Below are 10047 nucleotides of genomic sequence, written 5' to 3'. Positions count from 1 at the left end.
CAGCCCAAGCACACACCAAGTGGGCCCCAGAAGTGGATTTTTACGTCATTTACTCATTTCTGTATACCCTAGGTTACTAGCTTACTATTAATAGGATCTTTTGACATTGTATCTGTACCTCATGACACTTTACACGTTTCTTTGTGTACTTTCCACGGCATGAGTCTCTAAACCCCATGGTTGGGGGTGAGGAGCTCTGCTGTGTCTTGATGGATTAATGAAATTACTACTGTTTCTTATTCAATCATGCTTGCTTCCATTCTAAGATGTTACTTGTTCTTAAACCGGATGAATGTGATGATCCGTGACAATCATCATCATTCTCAACTATGAACGTGTGCCTGACAACCACCTCCGTTCTACCTTAGATTAAGTAGATATCTCTTGGATTCTGTAATCAGAATCTTCGTGATATAAGCTAGAACTGATGGCGGCATTCAAGAGAATCCGGAAGGTCTAAACCTTGTCTGTGGTATTCTGAGTAGGATTCAATGATTGAATGACTGTGACGAGCTTCAAACTCCTGAAGGCGGGGCGTTAGTGACAGACGCAAAAGAATCACTGGATTCTATTCCGGCCTGATTGAGAACCGACAGATGGATAGCCGTGCCGTGACAGGGTGCGTTGAACATTTCCACTGAGAGGATGGGAGGTAGCCACTGACAACGGTGAAACCCTTGCATATAGCTTGCCATGGAAGGAGCCTTGCGTGTTTGAAGAAGAAGACAGTAGGAAAGCAGAGATTCAGAAGATGGAGCATCTCCAAAACCTCAACCTATTCTCTATCACTGCAAAACAAGTACTTATTTCATGTTCTTTTACTTTTCACAATCAATCCTGATAATTTCTGATATCCTGACTAAGATTTACAAGATAACCATAGCTTGCTTCAAGCCGACAATCTCCGTGGGATCGACCCTTACTCACGTAAGGTATTACTTGGACGACCCAGTGCACTTGCTGGTTAGTTGTGTGGGGTTGCAAAAGTGTGGTTGCAATTTCGTGCACCAGCTATCAACAAGGGTGATGCCTCAAGACGATTAGCCGTGCAGTGACAGCGCATAGGACCATTTTCCCGAGAGGATTAAAAGTAGCCATTGATGATAGTGATGCCCTACATACAGCTTGCCATGGAAAGGAGTAAGAAGGATTGGATGAATGTAATAAAAAAGTAGAGATTCGAGAGGATTCTAGCATCTCCACACACCTATCTGAAATTCTCACTATTGATTTACATAAGTATTTCTATCCCTTTTTATTTTATTTATCTTTTAAAATATCTAATCCAATTACATTTGACCATATGAATCCACTTAACTAAGATTTACAAGGTGACCATAGCTTGCTTCATACCAACAATCTCTGTGGGATCGACCCTTACTCACGTAAGGTATTACTTGGATGACCCAGTACACTTGCTGGTTAAGTTGAACGGAGTTGTGAGCTTCTCTAACAGTGCCTGGAACTCTTGTATCACAATTTCGTCCACCAGCAATCATGAAGCTAAATGACAAGTTATTTGGTAACGAGACTTGGGAGGATGAACCCCCTTTGATCACTAAAGAACTGGCTGACTTGTCTAGGCAAAAACTACCTCAAAAGAGACAGGACCCTGGGAAGTTCGCAATACCTTGTACAATAGGCACCATGACCTTCAAGAAGGCTCTGTGTGACCTAGGGTCAAGCATAAACCTCATGCCTCTCTCTGTAATGGAGAAGCTAGGGATCTTTGAGGTACAAGCTGCAAAAATCTCACTAGAGATGGCAGATAATTAAAGAAAACAAGCTTATGGACTTGTAGAGGATGTTCTGGTAAAGATTGAAGACCATTACATCCCTGCTGATTTCATAGTCCTAGAGACTGGGAAGTGCATGGATGAATTCATCATCCTTGGCAGACCCTTCCTAGCCACAGCAAAGGCTGTGATTGATGTTGACAGAGGAGAATTGATCATTCAAGTGAATGAAGAATCCCTTGTGCTTAAAGCTCAAGGATATCCCTCTGTAACCATGGAGAGGAAGCATGAAGAGCTTCTCTCAAAACAGAGTCAAACAGAGCCCCCACAGTCAAACTCTAAGTTTGGTGTTGGGAGGCCACAACGAAATTCTAAGTTTGGTGTTGAACCCCCACATTCAAACTCTAAGTTTGGTGTTGGGAGGTTCCAACATTGCTCTGAGTATCTGTGAGGCTCCATGAGAGCCCACTGTCAAGCTACTGACATTAAAGAAGCGCTTGTTGGGAGGCAACCCAATGTTATATTTATCTATTTCCTTTTGTTATTTTATGTTTTCTGTAGGTTGATGATCATGGGAAGTCACAAAATCAATTGAAAAAGCAAAAACAGAATGAAAAACAGAAAGAAAAATAGCACACCCTGGAGAAAAACTTGCTGGCGTTTAAACGCCAGTAAGGGCAGCAAATGGGCGTTTAACGCCCAGTCTGGCACCATTCTGGGCGTTTAACGCCAGAAAGGGGCACCAGACTGGCGTTAAATGCCAGGAAAGGGCAAGAAGTTGGCGTTAAACACCAGAAATGGGCACCAGCCCGGCGTTTAATGCCAGAATTGTGGTAGTGCGAAATTGTGATCAATACTTTTCACAAATCAAATAATCCCCAGTAATGAATCCAAAAACTTGGTGTTCAATACCATGGCATAAACACAACTTCGCACAACTAACCAGCAAGTGTACTGGGTCGTCCAAGTAATAAACCTTACGCGAGTAAGGGTCGATCCCACAGAGATTGTTGGTATGAAGCAAGCTATGGTCACCTTGTAAATCTTAGTCAGGCAAACTCAAATGGGTATGGTGATAAACGCATAAAACATAAAGATAAAGATAGAGATACTCATGTAATTCATTGGTAGGAACTTCAGATAAGCGTATGAAGATGCCTTCCCTTCCGTCTCTCTGCTTTCCTACTGTCTTCATCCAATCCTTCTTACTCCTTTCCATGGCAAGTTTATGCAAGGGTTTCACCGTTGTCAGTGGCTACCTCCCATCCTCTCAGTGGAAATGTTCAACGCACCCTGTCACGGCACGGCTATCCATCTGTCGGTTCTCGATCAGGCCGGAATAGAATCCAGTGATTCTTTTGCGTCTGTCACTAACGCCCCGCCCTCAGGAGTTTGAAGCACGTCACAGTCATCCAATCATTGAATCCTACTCAGAATACCACAGACAAGGTTAGACCTTCCGGATTCTCTTGAATGCCGCCATCAGTTCTAGCCTATACCACGAAGACTCTGATCTCACGGAATGGCTGGCTCGTTTGTCAGGCGAGCGCTCGGTTGTCAGGCGATCAACCATGCATCGTGTATCAGGAATCCAAGAGATATTCACCCAATCGAAGGTAGAACGGAGGTGGTTGTCAGTCACACGTTCATAGGTGAGAATGATGATGAGTGTCACGGATCATCACATTCATCAAGTTCGAAGAGCAAGTGATATCTTAGAACGAGAACAAGCGGAATTGAATAGAAGAACAATAGTAATTGCATTAATACTCGAGGTACAGCAGAGCTCCACACCTTAATCTATGGTGTGTAGAAACTCCACGGTTGAAAATACATAAGAACAAGAGTGATCATTGGCTTCGGTCCCAGAGAGGGAACCAGAAGAACCAAGATCTGATCTAAGAACTAGCTGTCCAAAGATCAAAATACAACAGTAAAAGGTCCTACTTATAGAAAACTAGTAGCCTAGGGTGTACAGAGATGAGTAAATGACATAAAAATCCACTTCCTGGCCCACTTGGTGTGTGCTTGGGCTAAGCATTGAAGCATTTTCGTGTAGAGACTCTTCTTGGAGTTAAACGCCAGCTTTGGTGCCAGTTTGGGCGTTTAACTCCCATTTTGGTGCCAGTTCCGGCGTTTAACGCTGGGATTTCTGAGGGTGACTTTGAACGCCGGTTTGGGCCATCAAATCTTGGGCAAAGTATGGACTATCATATACTGCTGGAAAGCCCAGGATGTCTACTTTCCAACGCCGTTGAGTGCAGGGAGGTCAGAATCCAACAGCATCTGCAGTCCTTTTCAGTCTTTGAATCAGATTTTTGCTCAGGTCCCTCAATTTCAGCCAGAAAATACCTGAAATCACAGAAAAACACACAAACTCATAGTAAAGTCCAGAAAAGTGAATTTTAACTAAAAACTAATAAAAATATACTAAAAACTAACTAGATCATACTAAAAACATACTAAAAACAATGCCAAAAAGCGTACAAATTATCCGCTCATCACAACACCAAACTTAAATTGTTGCTTGTCCTCAAGCAACTGAAAATCAAATAAGATAAAAAGAAGAGAATATGCAATGAATTCCAAAAACATCTATGAAGATCAGTATCAATTAGATGAGCGGGGCTTTTAGCTTTTTGCCTTTGAATAGTTTTGGCATCTCACTCTATCCTTTGAAATTCAGAATGATTGGCTTCTTTAGGAACTCAGAATCCAGATAGTGTTATTGATTCTCCTAGTTAAGTATGATGATTCTTGAACATAGCTATTTATTGAGTCTTGGCTGTGGCCCAAAGCACTCTGTCTTTCAGTATTACCACCAGATACATACATGCCACAGACACATAATTGGGTGAACCCTTTCAGATTGTGACTCAGCTTTACTAGAGTCCCCAATTAGAGGTGTCCAGGGTTCTTAAGCACACTCTTTTTTTGCCTTGGATCACAACTTTATTTCTTTCTTTTTCTTTTTTTTTCTATTTCTTTTTCTTTCTTTTTTTTCGAATTTTTTTTTTGTATTCACTGCTTTTTCTTGCTTCAAGAACCATTTTAATGATTTTTCAGATCCTCAGTAACATGTCTCCTTTTTCATCATTCTTTCAAGAGCCAACATTCATGAACCACAAATTCAAAAGACATATGCATTGTTTAAGCATACATTCAGAGAACAAAAGTAATGCCACCACATCAAAATAATTAAACTGTTATAAAATTCAAAATTCATGCAATTCTTCTCTTTTTCAATTAAGAACATTTTTCATTTAAGAAAGGTGATGGATTCATAGGACATTCATAACTTTAAGGCATAGACACTAAGACACTAATGATCACAAGACACAAACATGGACAAACATAAGCATTAATTTTCGAAAAACAGGAAAATAAAGAACAAGGAAATTAAAGAACGGGTCCACCTTAGTGATGGCGGCTCTTTCTTCCTCTTGAAGATCCTATGGAGTGCTTGAGCTCCTCAATGTCTCTTCCTTGTCTTTGTTGCTCCTCTCTCATGATTCTTTGATCTTCTCTAATTTCATGGAGGATGATGGAGTGTTCTTGATGCTCCACCCTTAGTTGTCCCATGTTGGAACTCAATTCTCCTAGGGAGGTGTTTAGTTGCTCCCAATAGTTTTGTGGAGGAAAGTGCATCCCTTGAGGTATCTCAGGGATCTCATGATGAGTGGGGTCTCTTGTGTGCTCTATCCTCTTCTTAGTGATGGGCTTGTCCTCATCAATAGGGATGTCTCCCTCTATGTCAACTCCAACCGAATAACAGAGGTGACAAATGAGATGAGGAAAGGCTAACCTTGCCAAGGTAGAAGACTTGTCCGCCACCTTATAAAGTTCTTGAGATATAACCTCATGAACTTCTATTTCTTCTCCAATCATGATGCTATGAATCATGATATCCCGGTCTATAGTAACTTCGGACCGGTTGCTAGTGGGAATGATTGAGCGTTGGATAAACTCCAACCATCCTCTAGCCACGGGTTTGAGGTCATGCCTTCTCAATTGAACCGGCTTCCCTCTTGAATCTCTCTTCCATTGGGCGCCCTCTTCACATATGACTGTGAGGACTTGGTCCAACCTTTGATCAAAGTTGACCCTTCTAGTGTAAGGATGTTCATCTCCTTGCATCATGGGCAAATTGAATGCCAACCTTAAACTTTCCGGACTAAAATCCAAGTATTTCCCTCGAACCATAGTAAGATAATTCTTTGGATCCGGGTTCACACTTTGATCATGGTTCTTGGTGATCCATGCATTGGCATAGAACTCTTGAACCATTAAGATTCTGACTTGTTGAATGGGGTTGGTAAGAACTTCCCAACCTCTCTTTCGGATCTCATGTCGGATCTCCGGATATTCACTCTTTTTGAGTGAGAAAGGGACCTCGGGGATCACCTTCTTCAAGGCCACAACTTCATAGAAGTGGTCTTGATGCACCCTTGAGATGAATCTCTCCATCTCCCATGACTCGGAGGTAGAAGCTTTTGCCTTCCCTTTCCTCTTTCTAGAGGTTTCTCCGGCCTTGGATGCCATAAATGGTTATGGAAAAACAAAAAGCAATGCTTTTACCACACCAAACTTAAAAGGTTTGCTCGTCCTCGAGCAAAAGAAGAAAGAAAAGAGTAGAAGAAGAAGAAATGAGGAAGAAGGGAATGGCTTTGTGTTCGGCCAAAAGGGGGAGAAGTGGTATTTAGGTTGTGTGAAAATGAAGGAGTGAAGATGGGTTTATATAGGAGTGGGGGTGGTGATGGTTCGGCTATGTGAGGGTGGGTTTGGGTGGGAAAGTGTTTGAATTTGAATGGTGAGGTAGGTGGGGTTTTATGAAGGATGGATGTGAGTGGTGAAGAGAAAGATGGGATTTGATAGGTGAAGGGTTTTTGGGAAGAGGTGTTGAGGTGATTGGTGAAGAAGAGAGAGGAGTGGTGGGGTAGGTGGGGATCCTGTGGGGTCCACAGATCCTGAGGTGTCAAGGAAAAGTCATCCCTGCACCAAATGGCAAGCAAAATCTCGTTTTGTGCCAATTCTGGCGTTAAACGCCGGGCTGGTGCCCATTTCTGGCGTTTAACGCCAGCTTCTTGCCCTTTTCTGGCGTTTAACGCTAGTCTGGTGCCCCTTTCTGGCGTTAAACGCCCAGAATGGTGCCAGACTGGGCGTTAAACGCCCAACAGCTAGCCTCACTGGCGTTTAAACGCCAGTACGCTCTCCTCCAGGGTGTGCTTTTTTCTTTCTGTTTTTCATTCTGTTTTTGCTTTTTTCATTGATTTTGTGACTTCTTATGATCATCAACCTACAAAAAATATAAAATAACAAAAGAAAATAGATAAAATATGACATTGGGTTGCCTCCCAACAAGCGCTTCTTTAATGTCAGTAGCTTGACAGAGGACTCTCATGGAGCCTCACAGATACTCAGAGCCATGTTGGAACCTCCCAACACCAAACTTAGAGTTTGATGTGGGGGTTCAACACCAAACTTAGATTTGGTTGTGGCCTCCCTAACACCAAACTTAGAGTTTGACTGTGGGGGCTCTGTTTGGCTCTGTTTTGAGAGAAGCTCTTCATGCTTCCTCTCCATGGTGACAGAGGGATATCCTTGAGCCTAAACACTAAGGATTCTTCATTCACTTGAATGATCAACTCTCCTCTATCAACATCAATCACAGCCTTTGCTGTGGCTAGGAAGGGTCTGCCAAGGATGATAGATTCATCCATCACTTCCCAGTCTCTAGGACTATAAATCAGCAGGGATGTAATGGTCTTCAACTTTAACCAGAACATCCTCTACAAGTCCATAGGCTTGTTTTCTTGAATTGTCTGCCATCTCTAGTGAGATTTTTGCAGCTTGCACCTCAAAGATCCTAACTTCTCCATTACAGAGAGAGGCATGAGGTTTACACTTGACCCTAAGTCACACAAGGCCTCTTGAAGGTCATGGTGCCTATGGTACAAGGTATTGAAAACTTCCCAGGATCCTGTCTCTTTTGAGGCAGTTTCTGCCTAGACAAGTCATTCAGTTCTTTGGTGAGCAAAGGAGGTTCATCCTCCCAAGTCTCATTTCCAAATAACGTGTCATTTAGCTTCATGATTGCTCCAAGGTATTTAGCAACTTGCTCTTCAGTGACATACTCATCCTCTTCAGAGGAAGAATACTCATCAGAGCTCATGAGTGGCAGAAGTAAGTCCAATGGAATCTCTATGGTCTCATTTTGAGCCTCAGATTCCCATGGTTCCTCTTGGGGAACTCATTGGAGGCCAGTGGATGTCCATTGAGGTCTTCCTCAGTGGCGTTCACCGCCTCTCCTTCCTCCCAAAATTCGGCCATGTTGATGGCTTGCACTCTCCTTTTGGATTTTCTTCTGTATTGCTTGGAAGAGTACTAGGAGGGAGTTCAGTAATTTTCTTGCTCAGCTGACCCACTTGTGCCTCCAAATTTCTAATGGAGGACCTTGTTTCAGTCATGAAACTTTGAGTGGTTTTGATTAGATCAGAGACCATGGTTGCTAAGTCAGAGTTATTCTACTTAGAACTCTCTGTCTGTTGCTGAGAAGATGATGGAAAAGGCTTGCTATTGCTAAACCTGTTTCTTCCACCATTATTATTGTTGAAACCTTGTTGAGGTCTCTGTTGATCCTTCCATGAGAGATTTGGATGATTTCTCCATGAAGGATTATAGGTGTTTCCATAGGGTTCTCCATGTAATTCACCTCTTCCATTGAAGGGTTCTTAGGATCATAAGCTTCTTCCTCAGATGAAGCCTCCTTAGCACTGCTTGGTGCATTTTGCATTCCAGACAGACTTTGAGAAATCATATTGACTTGTTGAGTCAATATTTTGTTCTGAGCCAATATGCCATTCAGAGTGTCAATCTCAAGAACTCCTTTCTTCTGACTAGTCCCATTGTTCACAGGATTTCTTTCAGAAGTGTACATGAATTGGTTATTTGCAACCATTTCAATCAGCTCTTGAGCTTCTGTAGGCGTCTTCTTCAGATGAAGAGATCCTCCAGCAGAGCTATCCAAAGACATCTTGGACAGTTCAGAGAGACCATCATAGAAAATACCTATGATGCTCCATTCAGAAAGCATATCAGAAGGACACTTTCTGATTAATTGTTTGTATCTTTCCCAAGCTTCATAGAGGGATTCTCCTTCCTTATGTCTGAAGGTTTGGATTTCCATTCTAAGCTTACTCAATTTTTGAGGTGGAAAGAACTTTGCCAAGAAGGCATTGACTAGCTTTTCCCAAGAGTCCAGGCTTTCTTTAGGTTGAGAGTCCAACCATGTCCTAGCTCTGTCTCTTACAGCAAAAGGGAATAGCATAAGTCTGTAGACCTCAGGGTCAACCCCATTAGTCTTGACAATGTCACAGATTTGCAAGAATTCAGCTAAAAACTGATGAGGATCTTCCAATGGAAGTCCATGGAACTTACAATTCTGTTGCATTAGAGAAACTAATTGAGGCTTAAGCTCAAAGTTGTTTGCTCCAATGGCAGGGATAGAGATGCTTCTCCCATAAAAGTTGGGAGTAGGTGCAGTAAAGTCACCCAGCACCTTCCTTGCATTGTTGGCATTGTTGTTGTTTTCGGCTGCCATAGGTTCTTTTCTTTGAAGATTTCTGTTAGGTCCTCTACAGAGAGTTGTGCTTTGGCTTCTCTTAGCTTTCTCTTCAAGGTCCTTTCAGGTTCAGGATCAGCCTCAACAAGAATGCTTTTGTCCTTGCTCCTGCTCATAAGAAAGAGAAGAGAACAAGAAAATGTGGAATCCTCTATGTCATAGTATAGAGATTCCTTGAGGTATCAGAGGAAAAGAAAATAGAAGGCAGAAGTAGAAAATTTGAACTTATCAAAGAAGATGGAGTTCGAATTTTGCATTAAGGAATAGTGTTAGTCCATAAATAGAAGGATGTGAGAGGAGGGGAAGTAATTTTGAAAATTGAGTAGAAGATTTTGAAAACATTTTGAAAAACTTTAGTTGATTTCGAAAACCATGATTGAGAAAGAAGTAAAGTGATTTTTGAAAAAGATTTTGAAATTAGAAATCAAAAAGATTTGATTGAAAACTATTTTGAAAAAGATGTGGTTAAGAAGATATGATTGATTTTAAAAAGATGTGATTGAGAAGATATGATTTGAAAAACATTTAAAAAAAAGATTTGATTTTAAAAATTAATGACTTGGCTATCAAGAAAAGATATGATTCAAACATTAAACCTTTCTCAACAGAAAAGGCAACATACTTGAAATGTTGAATCAAATCATTAATTGATAGCAAGTATCTTTGAAAATAGAAAGAAATTGAATTTGA

At 41.5% G+C, this 10047-nt stretch overlaps 1 non-coding gene across 1 annotated transcript; it reads left to right on the top strand.

The window, feature by feature from the left end:
* Positions 1–8823: 8823 nt before the first annotated feature.
* On the top strand, positions 8824–8931 carry LOC112765681 (small nucleolar RNA R71). Its single transcript, XR_003183872.1, has one exon. It is a non-coding gene; the product is annotated as a small nucleolar RNA R71 (small nucleolar RNA).
* The last annotated feature ends 1116 nt before the right edge of the window (positions 8932–10047 follow it).

This window comes from Arachis hypogaea, chromosome 2 (assembly GCF_003086295.3).
Source record: "Arachis hypogaea cultivar Tifrunner chromosome 2, arahy.Tifrunner.gnm2.J5K5, whole genome shotgun sequence".
Classification (NCBI taxonomy): domain Eukaryota; kingdom Viridiplantae; phylum Streptophyta; class Magnoliopsida; order Fabales; family Fabaceae; genus Arachis; species Arachis hypogaea.
Note: the sequence above shows the minus strand (reverse complement) of the source record. Positions and strands in the feature narration are given on the sequence as shown.